General features: G+C 49.9%; 1 protein-coding gene across 1 annotated transcript in view; it reads left to right on the top strand.

Moving 5' to 3' along the window:
• LOC113841163 (uncharacterized) overlaps positions 1-13,246 on the top strand; it is a 249,639-nt gene that overhangs the window by 154,722 nt on the left and 81,671 nt on the right. The window lies entirely within an intron of this gene.

Raw genomic sequence — 13,246 nt, 5'->3', positions numbered from 1 at the left:
TGGCATCACTGCAGGGCAGCCCTCCCCAGGGCCCAGGCATCTGCCTGCAGCTTCCACAGCTGCTGCTCTTGATGGCCTCCTGAGTCCTGCCTGCTCCTGGCCCATCACAGTGTTGTGAGGAGGTGACTTCAGCAGCAGCAGCCCAGCCATGGTGGACAGAGCTGTCCCCTGCCTGAGCTGCCCCGTGTCCCATGGGGTTTGTGATGCACTCGATGACATCGCTGTGTCTGCCTGCCTGCCACCAGGCAGTCAGGTCACTGCAGTAGGAATGGCATCACAACCCACCTCCCAGCCGTGTCACTGGGACCTTCCTCCACCTCTCCCCTCTCCCCAGCTCCCAGCACTGCTGGGTTGGTTTCCTGATAGTTCAGGTGATGTAAAATCCTAGAATCCCAGCCACTCGCCCGTCTCTCTCCCAGTTATCTGTGTGTACACATGTAACTCTGTATATAAATTTACCTTTACTTGCACATACAGCTGTAGTTACAGCTGTAGCTATACAAATATATCCACAAAGAACTGGTTGGTGACCTGCTACGGCACTTGGATGTGCACAAATCGATGGGGCCGGATGGGATCCACCCAAGGGTACTGAGAGAACTGGCAGAGGAGCTGGCCAAGCCCCTATCCATCATTTATCAGCAGTCCTGGCTATAGGGGGAGGTCCCAGCTGACTGGCGGCTAACAAATGTGACGCCCATCACATGAGAAGGGCCGGAGGGCTGACCCAGGAAACTACAGGCCTGTCAGTTTGACCTCAGTACCAGAGAAGCTCATGGAGCAGATCCTCTTGAGAGTCATCATGCAGCACTTGCGGGGCAAGCAGGCGATCAGGCCCAGCCAGCATGGGTTTATGGAAGGCAGATCCTGCTTGACGAACCTGATCTCCTTCTATGACAAAGTGACGCACCTGGTGGATGAGGGAAAGGCTGTGGATGTGGTCTACCTTGACTTCAGCAAGGCATTTGACACCGTCTCCCACAGCATTCTCCTCAAGAAACTGGCTGCTCTTGGCTTGGACTGGCGCACGCTTCATTGGGTTAGAAACTGGCTGGATAGCCGGGCCCAAAGAGTCATGGTAAATGGAGTCAAGTCCAGTTGGAGGCCAGTCACTAGTGGTGGCCCCCAGGGCTCGGTGCTGGGGCCGGTCCTCTTTAATATGTTCATCGATGATCTGGACGAGGGCATTGAGTGCACCCTCAGTAAGTTTGCAGATGACACCAAGCTATGCGCATTGGAGAGCTGCCAGGCAGAGAAGGACCTGGGAGTGATGGTGGACAGTCGGCTGAATATGAGCCAGCAGTGTGCTCAGGTGGCCAAGAAGGCCAACGGCATCCTGGCTTGTACCAGAAACACTGTGACCAGCAGGGCTAGGGAGGTGATCGTCCCCCTGTACTCGGCTCTGGTGAGGCCGCACCTCGAGTACTGTGTTCAGTTTTGGGCCCCTCGCTGCAAGAAGGACATCGAAGTGCTTGAGCGGGTCCAGAGAAGGGCGACGAAGCTGGTGAGGGGCCTGGAGAACAAGTCCTACGAGGAGCGGCTGAAGGAGCTGGGCTTATTCAGCCTGGAGAAAAAGGAGGCTCAGGGGTGACCTTATCGCTCTCTACAGATACCTTAAAGGAGGCTGTAGTGAGGTGGGGGTTGGCCTGTTCTCCCACGTGCCTGGTGACAGGACGAGGGGGAATGGGCTTAAGTTGCGCCAGGGGAGTTTTAGGTTAGATGTTAGGAAGAACTACTTTAGCGAAAGGGTTGTTAGACACTGGAACAGGCTGCCCAGGGAGGTGGTAAAGTCACCATCCCTGGAAGTCTTTAAAAGACATTTAGATGTTGAACTTAGTGATATGGTTTAGTGGAGGACTTGTTAGTGTTAGGTCAGAGGTTGGACACGATGATCTTGAGGTGTCTTCCAACCTAGAAATTCTGTGATTCTGTGATTCTGTGATATTTCACTATACAGACAGAAAGATGTGAATATTCCCATCAAGAAAGGCAGATAATACAAATATGTATATATATATATATATATGTATGTATGTATGTATGTATGTATGTATATATATTTTCCCCTGTATTTGCATTGCCAGAATTTCTCCTATGCACTGCACTTCATCTCCTCAGTATTTGAGGTATTTCCACCTGGCCTTACGAAACAGACCATGCTGGAAATCCCCTTTCCAGCAGAGTGTGTGCACGTGCATTTTCTGCTCTTCTGCAGAGTTGCCCTCCACTTGCTCTTGCTCTTTGGTCATTCAGATACTTCTCATATACACAGTCGCTTCTAGGGAGTTTGGGGAGGTTGAGCTTGCCTGTATTTCAGTAGTCCCTTTCATCATCCCTGTAGCCAATTCTATATTTCTCTTTTACCATTTCTTATATCTGTGTCAAAAATTTCTTGTACAGTCATCCCTTGTGGATGGTGCACCTCATTGGAGGCAAGTTAGAGTTGACTCACAGTTGTGGACTGTGGTTTTTGTTTGGTTGCTTCTTTTATTTTTGTTGGTGTTTGTTTATTTTTAATATACATTTTTTGTAAATATTAAAAGAAAAAGACACCCACACACATAAATAACAACAAAAAACTATGTGCAGCCAGATGTCTGAGGAAGAGAGGTGGGAGTTGGTGCAAAAATCATAGAATCATAGTATATCCCAAGCTGGGCAGGACTCATAAGGATCACAGAATCACAGAATCACAGAATTTCTAGGTTGGAAGAGACCTCAAGATCATCGAGTCCAACCTCTAACCTAACACTAACAGTCCCCACTAAACCATATCCCTAAGCTCTACATCTAAACGTCTTTTAAAGACTTCCAGGGATGGTGACTCCACCACTTCCCCTCCACTACTCAAGGTGAGGCCCCAGCCGTGCAAGGTAGAGCGGGACAATCATCTCCCTCAACTGACTAGCAATGCCATGCTTGATGCACCCCAGGATATGGTTGGCCCTCCTGGCTGCCAGGGCACACTTCTGGCTCATATTCATCTTGCTATCAACCAAAACCCCCAGATCCCTCTCTGCAGGGCTGCTTTCCAGTGTCTCGTCACCCAAGGAACAGAGTTCCCCTGAAGGAGAGCAGTACAAGGGGAAGGGTTTCTGGCACACTCCTGAGAGGCCTGTGGGAGCTGCAGGCCACAACAGTCTCTGAGACTAGACAACTTTCCACCAAGATCCAGATCCCAAAGATGCACCAGCTCCCAGGGAAACATGGCCCTCATTTGTCCCCCATCATGAGGACACATTGAGCCATGCCCAGACAAGCCCTAGGGCTCAGGACAGCCCTAGCATGACGACCCAGGAGTCCTGACTGCCGCATTGTTCCCTAAGCCCAGCGGGACTCTCAGGCTGGGCTCCCACAGCAGCCACCAGCCCTGACCAGCCTGCCCCACAGCCCAGGACTTGCACCTTTGGACAGCTGACAGCCCCTTTGTCACCCCTTGAGAAGCAGCTCCCAACATCCTTACCTTTCGAGGAGAGCTGCAGGAGCCCTGAGAACATGGCAGTAAGGGTGGAAGTAATGGTCACTCTCCAGGAACCCTTCATGCTGCTGGCCCTCAGCTCAGGACAAGGGATGCCCACCCTGGCTCCTCAACCACAACTCCTCTGTAAGGTGCCCCTGCTCCTCTGCCCATCAGCAAGGGTTGGGCAGCGAGGGTTTTGTGACATCAGGGCTCCATGCACAACAGAAAATTGTCATTTTATTGGTGTAAGCCTGAAGATTGCCTACATATTTTTTAAGAATTTCAAAAATTTCACTTCAATTAGCTGAAATGATCGAACACTTCTAATACAATATTTGACGTGCCCCATGAAATCAAAATGATCATATGATGATTATTACAGCATGAGAAAAAATACTGATCTTCCTCTGTAGTCGCATTGCCAGAACTCTGTCTCTTGAGCACCGCATTTCATCTTCCCCATCTGAGAATCATAGAATCATAAGTCAAGGTTGGAAAATGCCTCCAAGATCAGCTGGTCTAACTGATGCCCTACTGCCAATGTCACCCACTAAACCGTGTTCCTAAGCACCATGTCCAGCTTTTCCTTAAACACCCCCAGGGACAGTGACTCCACCACTTCCCTGGGCAACCCATCCCAATGCCTGACTACTCTTTCTGAGAAGAAATGTCTCCTAATTTCTAATCTAATCCCCAGCCCCAGTGAAATGTGAGGCCCTTCCCTCTAGTCCTATCACTAGTTTCCTGTAAGAAGAGGCCAACACTCAGCTCCCCATCACTTCCTTTCAGTTAGCTGTAGAGAGCAACAAGGTCTCCTCTGAGCCTCCTCTTCACCAGACTAAACAACCTCAGTTCCCTCAGCTGCTCCTCATAGCACTTGCTTTCCAGGCCCTTCACCAGGTTTGTAGACTTTCTCTGGACACGCTCCAGCACCTGGATGTCCTTCTGGAAATGAGGGGCCCAAAACTAAACAGAGTACATGAGGTACGGCCTCACCAGAGGAGAGTATAGGGGGATGAACATCTCCCTGGTCCTGCTGGCTACACTACTGATACAAGCCAGGACGCTGTTGGCCTTTTTGGCTACCTTGGCACACTGCCAGCTCATGTTCAGGCAAACTTTGACCACACCTCCAGATCCCTTTCCTCTGCACAGCTTTTGAGCCACTCTGCCCCAAGCCTGTAGCCTTGCATTGGAGTTATTGTGAGCAAAGGGCAAGATCTGGCACTTAGCCATGGTGAACCTCATCCCACTGGCCTCTGCCCATTGATCCAACCTGTCCAGGTCCCTCTACTGGGCCTTCCTACCCTCTGGCAGTTTGACGCTTCCCCCCAACTTGGTGTCACCTGCAAACTTACTGAGGGTGCACTCAATTCCCACATCCAAATAATCCATAAACATATTAAAGAAGATGGGCTCCAACACCAACCCTTGGGGAACACCACTGGTGATTGCTCGTCAGCTGGATTTCACTTCATTCACCACTACTCTCTGGGCCTGGCCATCCAGCCAGCTTTTAACCCAGCATAGAGTGTACCTGTCCAAGCCATGGGCTGCCAGCTTCTCCAGGAGAATACTGTGGGAGACTGTGTCAAAGGCCTTGCTGAAGGCTAGGTAGACTACATCAACAGGCTTTCCCTCATCCCCCAGGCAGGTCACTGGTCATAGAAGGAGATGACGCTGCTCAGGCAGGACTTTCAGGTATTTCCAGATGGTCTGATTAAAGAGACCATATCAGAAGTCACCTTTCCAGCAGACTATCTGGACATGTGCAGTTTCTGTTGTTCTGCAGAGTTTTCTTCCACTTGCTCTTTGGTCATTCAGATCCTTCTGATACATCGAGTTGCTTCTTGGGACTTGAGGGGAATTCAACTTGCCCGTCCTTTGGTAGCCTCTCTTGTCATCCATGTAGACAACTCTGTAGCTGTATTTCTCATTTACCATTTCCCATCTATTTGAGTCAGATGTTTTTCTGTACACTTATCCCCTGTGCATGGTTCCACTTGGAAATGGCTCATTGCTGTAGACTTTTTTTTACTTTTTTTTTTTTTAACGTGTGTTTCTTTGCTGATTTTTTTTTTTTGTTGTTAAGTATTAATAGCAAAGACACACACATACATAACAAGAAAAAACTGTTTGCATCTACTTTTCTCAGAGAAGGAGGCAGCAGCTGGTGGAAAGGGGCTGTAACATCCACCTGCAGATGTCAGTGGAGAAGTCTGATGTAATTAAAAGTGATGCAAGTCACGCTGGCTGATGAGAGAAGTGGTGGGGATGGAGAGCTGAGCAGCAAGGATGTCCATACAGTCTAGGACTTCAAGGGAATGCATCTCCTATCCATCCAGACCTCCTTAGGAGACACTTTGGATCAATGTCAACTGGTGAATGCTACTAAGTTAAATAAGCTTACATATGAAAATATTGTTTTGTAAAGTGGTCATTGAAAACTTCCTCTTTAACTAAACTTTTGAAAACTCACTAATTAACTGTACAAGTCTGGAAGACTGGATGAAAATGGCTGAATTGTAATGAGCCCCATGCTGCATTTGGTTCTGAGCCCATGGACCTCAGGTAGTGAGAAGAGAATGATGTAACTGCAGGAGAAGTCAAAGTCAGAAGGAAACTTTGAAGTGTCTAGGAGTATTAATGGGCCCCAGTGAGGGTCATTACTGACAAAGCCTCCCCATGGACTTGTTAGAGCACACAATTGGAGGCCATGATTGCAGGTAGGCAAAAGCACTGGGCAGGAGATTCTGATGCTGAGTAAAGGCCTTGGTTTGTTTGGTGAAGCAGAAAGGCCAAGCCCTGGCCCCCAGCCCCTGGGCAGGGAGGTTCTGTCCCTCACCCATGGCTCAGGGCTCTTCCTGGGGCAGTGGGATGTGGGGTGTGTGATGTTGTGAGAAGGACAATGCTATGACACCTGCTGGCCTCCCCACTGGATTGCAAGGAGGCAACAAGGCCTCAGTGTCATGAGCACAGCATGTGTCTTCGTGAGCCTCAGTAGCAGAGACAACTGCCATAGCCAGGGGGACAAAGACCTTGGTGCTGCTGGGGCCTTCCAGCCTTGCCAGTGCTCTCGTTTTTTTCCACCACAGGCTGTCCTGCACTGTCCTATCCCTTCCCACTTTTCCCTGCAGGCTGTAGGCACCCACCTTGGTTCTCCACCTTGCTCTCATCCAGATATTTCCTTACTTTCACTGATGTCTCCCCCCCCTCCATGGCAGTTGCTTGAAACACACTAGTATGAGCTGACCACAGACTCCTTCTAGGTGATGTCAGGCACCACAGCATTACCCTTTCAGTGACATTTCCTCCTCCAGGAGAACTTTGCAGTACAAATGACAAGTGGGCCAGATTGTCCAGCAGAATTCCCACCCACAGCCTCATCCATTTGATAAGTCCACATAGCACCAATCAGGCTATGAGGAGTCTCTGGGAGACAAAGACACAGGCCAAGGTGCAGGTAGACAGTGTCCCTTTCGTTCCCCTCCCCTATGGGTTCAGCAATCCTGTTTTTGTCCTTCAAGTGCCTGGAGCTGGCTGTGGAAAAGCTTGCCCCATCACCTTCCCAGGGACTGAGGTGAGGCTGACCAGCCTTAATTCTTCCCACCCTATTTTCTCTTCTTCTGGAAGACAGATTTGAAGTCCTTCTAAGTCTCCAGAAAGTTCTCCGATCCCTCTGGCACATTTGCTGACACAGTCCACGAAGGCAGGGGAAGGTGATGCAGGAGACAGGCCAGAACACACAAGTCTTTCTCTTGCACACCCAAAGGCAGGGCATTGCAGTGGTTGTGGTGTCCCGCTGGCTCCTGCTTCCTCTCCCAGATGCTGGGAGGCACCTCAGCCCTGCAGTGCATTGCCCTGCTCTGCACTCATCTGAGATACTGTATGGCATGAGGAATGGACACAGGCTGAAGGCATTTGTGCTCACTCAGGTTTGCCTCAGTACATGAACAAAATGTACACACTGAAGCCTCATCTATACAGGGCACACATACGGACTTCTGACTTAGCCATTCAGTGTCCTTCTGGGGGGGAACAAACCACCTCTCTGAGCTGGGTTCAGAGCCTAAAAAGTCACCCAAGATGTAACCAGGACAATATCCACCTCTTATTCTCTACCGTATATACAATGACAGGTTCAAGACTTTCCAATAAGTCTTCATTAATCAACACCCTGCAATTAAGACACAGATATCATTCCCTTAGTCTATGGGCCTACTTAATGAAATGTCCATAAAATGTTCAATGATTCCATTTAGTCCATGAATTGGGTTCTATCCGTTGTTGTGACCCCAAAGGACAGGAGAAGACATACGTTACATGGAGTGACAGGGCACCAATGCCAGCTCAGGTTAGGTCACTGCTGCACTTGCACTGCTCCTTGTGAGGCTCCTCTGCTATTGGTTCGAGTGTTTCCTGCTGTGGAACATAGCTGTGTGGTGCTTATCTGCCTGCTGGGTTAAACCACAGCACAGACCAGGCCGCAAAATCTGACATTGTAATGAGCTCCACCCTTCACCCCTGCCCCAGACTGGGCTCATCCACCGGCCACTGTCCTTTAGAGGTGTACCTGTTCAATCACAGCCTTATTCAGGAGTCTTATTCCCTTCAGAGCTTTACCTACTGTGTCATGGAATTACCAGCGGTCACGGATGCTTGCAGGTATACCTTCTGTGTTGTACACTTATCCATGTGCCACACTCTCTTCAGAGGTGTACCTGCTCTAGTGTGGCCTTTTCCATCGCCGAAGGATGATGAGGAGTTCTGGGCTGCAATGTAGAGATTCAGTGCAGAGATGATTCAGGCGAATATAGGTCTAGGATATATTGGCTGATAGAGGACCAACAGGGTCAGGCTTTGGAAGAAGCCTGATTAGTTGTGGGGAAACCACTGGTATTGGTAAATCCTCAGAAAAACACAGGGATGTATTTCAAGCCACAGCCAGTAAGGATGGAGAGAAGTTAGGACAGCTTTGGCAGTCATCAGGCCAGACTGAACTGAGAATGTGAGTGTATGGTAAAAGTCTGCAGGGATGCAAGCACAGGTAGAGGAAAATGTAGGACAGGCTGTGGAGGGGGATGACAACAGGCCGTTTGGGGCTGGAGCCCCCCCAGTGGAATAGATGACCTCAGGGCTACAGCTGCAGCCTCTTCCACTAAGGCCCACCAGAGGACACTGGTCCCTTACAGCCCCAGGGCCTTGTTACCTCCTCAATCCCACAGAGCCTGGCAAGTGTCCTACCAGTGTCCTACACTCGGAATTGCACACCCCACATCACACTGCCCTTGCCAGAGCCCCAAGCAGCCCAGGACATGCAGGATCCCCCTTCCCAGGGGATGTGCTCAGGCCTTGGCCATCCCCCTTGGTTGAACACATCAAGGGCTTTCAGAGCCACCTCCCCACTTGATTTTCCACCTGTAACCAGTGCCTCTGATTTCCTCCTCCACCGTCTCCCAGGGACGGGCACCTTGTCTCCTTGTTGCCCTCGTGGCCTCTTCTGGGATGGCCCTCAGTGGGGCTGGCCAAGACCCTTAGACGTTTGCAGGCTTGCTTCTGTCTTTTACTTCTTGAGAGTCTTGCTCAAGCTTTCAGGATCTGCAGTTCAGGAACCTGGCAGCAGAGGGCGAATGTACATGCAAAACTCCCTCACAAGCCAAGGCTCTGGGCATAATTCTTCCAAGTCTTCAATTCTTATGGGGTTCATCAGGGAGATGCCAGGAGTCTCCTTAAAGGGACAGACTTCAAGAATAATACAAACTATAGGAAAGGATTTCTTCTTTCTGCTATTTCTTTAGTTGTCTGCCTACAGTTAAAGTGATATCAACAATCTCCAAGTGGTATTGATCCTGAATGTTTGCTAAGGGACTCTGAGCATGCAGGGAAATCAAGACCTTTTCTGCCAGGCACTCTATGCACAGTCTTCATCCCTACTCCTCAGCCTCACCCTTTCTCTCATCAGCCTCCCGGGACTGACACAGCTGCGATAAGCTCAGATTTTTCCACTAGCATTGCATCGGAATGTTTTCCAGCCCCTTGGCACCAATTCCCATCTGCTTTCCTCGAAGAATGAGCTACATGCAGGCACTAAAGGTAATGTCTTAATTGACAGCATTGAAAAATAAAAGACACAGTCCAGTAAAAAATAAAAGACACTCTTCAGCTCTATATTAAGCCCTCTATTCAGCTCTGTTGATTTACGGAAGGAAGCCAAGAGAAAAAACAAATGAAATGCACTATTTTTCAGAATTTTTAGGCTTGTCTATGAATTCTCACCCAAATTTGCACACATTTTCCCAAACACATTCCTTCCCAAACCCTTAAATATTGAAACTGTGTTCCCAGGGTATGCTTGTATTGGCACATTGCACATCTCCATATCTAAATGGAGCAGAGAGCAATGAAGCTTAGAGGGGTTGGATAGGTCCTGCCTTTAGCTCTTTGCTGTCGACCCATGTCCACACCTGATAGGACTTCCCTTTCGTCCTTCCTCTTTATGAGCTGGCCAAATCTTTATGGGGTGTACAGTTGCATAGCACCATGGCTCTCCATGTGCCAGACTCCAAGCAATACCCAGAAACCCAGAGCACAGCCTTAGAAAGAGGCCCAGAGCACAACTGAGGAAGGCAAATGTGACTCCTATCTTGCACTAAGGCAAGACAGAGGTCCCAGGGAACTAGAGGCCAGAAAGCCTTTCCTCAGATTGTGGGAAGGTGATAGAGCAGATAATCCTGGAAAGCATTTCCAAGCACATGGAGGATAACAAAGTGATCAGGAGTGGTCAGCATGGATTCACCAAGGGTTTGTTGAGACTTAACCACTTGATAACCTTCTCCAATGAAAAGACTGCCTTGGTAAATGAGGGGAGAGCAGGGGATGCTGTCTGCCTTGTCTTCAGAAAGGTTTTTCATGTTTCCCATAAGATCCTGATAGAGAAGCTGATGAAGTCCAGGCAGAATGAGGAGGCAGTGAGGTGGACTGGAAAGTTCCTGCACAGCTGGGCTCATAGTCCTGTGGCATGTAGTCTAGTTGGAGGTCAGTCACAAGCAGGACACTGTAGGGGCAATATTGGGACCTATCCTGTCCGTTCAAACCTCAGCCATTCTTTAATGTTGTGATCCTGTGTGGATGATATGGACTGGAATTTTGATAAACATCTGGGTTCAGAGGTTAGTTACCAGATATACACACTCTAGCTGGAGGTCTTTCAGTACTGTGCAAACAGGGAGTCAATACTAGACCAATATTATTTAACAAGTTTATTAATGACTTGTACAATGGGGCAAGTTGGCAGATGATATGAATCTGAGAGCAGTGGCCAACACACAAGATGGTTTTGCTGTCATTATGAGGGACCTCGCAGGCTAGAGAACTGGGCAAAGATGAAATTCAACATGAAATTGTTGTCACATGAAATTCAACAAAGTGAAATGTTCCTGCAGGAATAACATTATTCACCAAGACATTGCTTGGGGCCAACCAGCCAGAAATCAGCTTGGTAGAGAAGGACCTGGGTTTTCTGGTGGTCAGTGAGATGGACACGTGCCAGCCATGTGGAATTACATCAAAGAAGGCCACCAGCACCTTGGGCTTCATTATTACAAACCTTGCCAGTACATTCAGGGAGTTGGTCCTTCCTCTCTACTGACCTCTGCTGAGACCAAACCCAGTGTGCAGTGTCCAGTTCTGGGCTTCCCTGTGCATGAAAGACCTGGATGTAGTGCAGTAAGTCCAGTAAATGACACAAAGATCGTTAAGAGACTGGAGAGTCTTCAGATGAGGAGAGGCTGAGAGAGCTGGAGTGTTGAGCCTGGAGAAGAGAAGGCAAGGGGGAGGTTTTTATCAAAGAATCACAGAATGGCTGAGGTTGGAAGGGACCTCTGAAGATTGTTTAGTCTAATCTCCCTGCCAAGCAGGATCACCTAGAGCATATTGTGCAGGATGGCATCCAGGCAGATTCTGAATATCTCCAGCAAAGGAGACTCCACATCCTCTCTGGGCGCGAAGTGCAGGAGCTGCAGCTCCCACAAATTGCAGGAGGAGGAACTCAGTGATGGAGCTGCTGTTGGACATTTGGTCCTCCTTGGTATGGGGACCTGTACAGGAAGGAAAACACAGTGACGACATAAGACATGCTTCTCTGAGTGAAACCTATACCATTACTCAGACTCTCCCTCTGCCATACTTCCTAGTATTTTCTTCCTATGAAGGAAACATTCATTCACCTCCATGATTTGAGCTTTATTTCATGAAGTTCCATATTCCATGAGGAACAGGAGCATTTGCCCATGGGCTGTCAAGGAAGCATTTCCCAAGGAAGTCGTGGGTACATGGGAATTTCCCGGGGGGGAGCTGGATTTTATTTTCAGATATATTATATATATACTGCTTTTTCAGTATTTTCAGTTCCAATGCAAAAGAATATGGGTGGCAAAAAGGACTCTTAGGATTTTTTTTTCTACATACCCTCCTCCTCCTCATCACGCCTAAAAAGTCTTCTCTGCAGTCAGAAATCCTGAGCATTTCTGCTGCACTCATAGTGACTTGCAGAAGTCACATAGAGACCTGAGAGGCAAAGTGTTTCATTGTGCAGGGTGAGGGGAGCTGGCTGTGTTTGTCCCCAGCTGCCTGGCACTTGCAGCTTTTGGACACTGAGGGCGATCACATTCATGTTACCCGGAAAGAAGCCAGATGCTACTGAGAGCAGAGGCCAGTCCATGTCTACCCTCTGCCAATTAACCTGAACATGGCCACTGCAGCAGCCTGATTGGCCCTCAGAAGGGCTGGCCGGCAGGCACTGTGACATCATCCCGTGCATCAGAGAGCCCCCTGGGCAGCAATGACGTCACTGCAGAGGGGAGGGCGAGGGGCTGGCAGAGCCCCATCGAGGGGCTGGCTGGGGGTCCCCTCTGCTACAGCCACCTGCCGGCATGGGGCAGGCAGGAGGGCAGGCAGGGCTCGTGGCTGCCTTGCTCAGGACGAGCCCTGGGCGAGCTGGGTGAGAAATCTGAGCCTTAGCTCCAGCAGCAACTCTTCTGTTTGCTCTTGACTTTTCTTGGTAACATCACTTCCAGGTGAGCTCTGCCCTTGCTAAAACCATCCCTCCATCTGCGCCATAAATTTCTGATTTGGAGCCTGTCCTTGCTGAGACCCCCTGCCAGCTCCTTTGTGGCTCCTTTCAGTGCCCTGTCCCTGCATCGTCCCAGCCCCACTGCCCCACACATGGTCCCACAGCCGTGCTGCCAAGGCGCTGCACATGGCAGTGCACATTCAGGGCTTGGTCAAGCTCCCCCCATTACAATCCTAATGGCATCGTCAGGGTCCCCTCCTGCCATGGCCCTCCTGCCTTTGCAACCTCCTCCAGCCCCTGGCACCTGCCCTTTCCCAGCCACATCCCATGGGGGCCTCTGCAGACAGCCCGGATCCAGGTCTGCAGGGCTCTGGGCCAGGACAGACCGGCATGGCTGGCCATTCCCCTGAGACAGGTTTTGAGTGCCAGCTCTTGACCTTCCTGCCCTCTGTCCACCTCCCTGCCCTCTGCTCAGCTCCCTGCCTTTTGTCCCAGCCCAGTGGCACTGGCCCCATGGTAGTGCCCACCATAGGTTGCTGTGGGGCTCTGGGCACTGCCACTACAGCCACAGCCCCTCTGAAGGGCACAGCAGCTCCTGGGGGCACAGAGGGCTCAGCCCCACAGATGTGGACATCCATATCACCAGCGTACAGAGGTCAGTGTCCCCTGCAGTGCCCCTGCCTTCCTCAGATCCTTGAGAGACCTGTAGCCCCTCG

This window comes from Anas platyrhynchos, chromosome 30, assembly GCF_047663525.1.
Source record: "Anas platyrhynchos isolate ZD024472 breed Pekin duck chromosome 30, IASCAAS_PekinDuck_T2T, whole genome shotgun sequence".
Classification (NCBI taxonomy): Eukaryota; Metazoa; Chordata; class Aves; order Anseriformes; family Anatidae; genus Anas; species Anas platyrhynchos.
The sequence above is the reverse complement of the archived record's forward strand: the minus strand, read 5'-3'. Positions and strand labels throughout refer to the sequence as shown.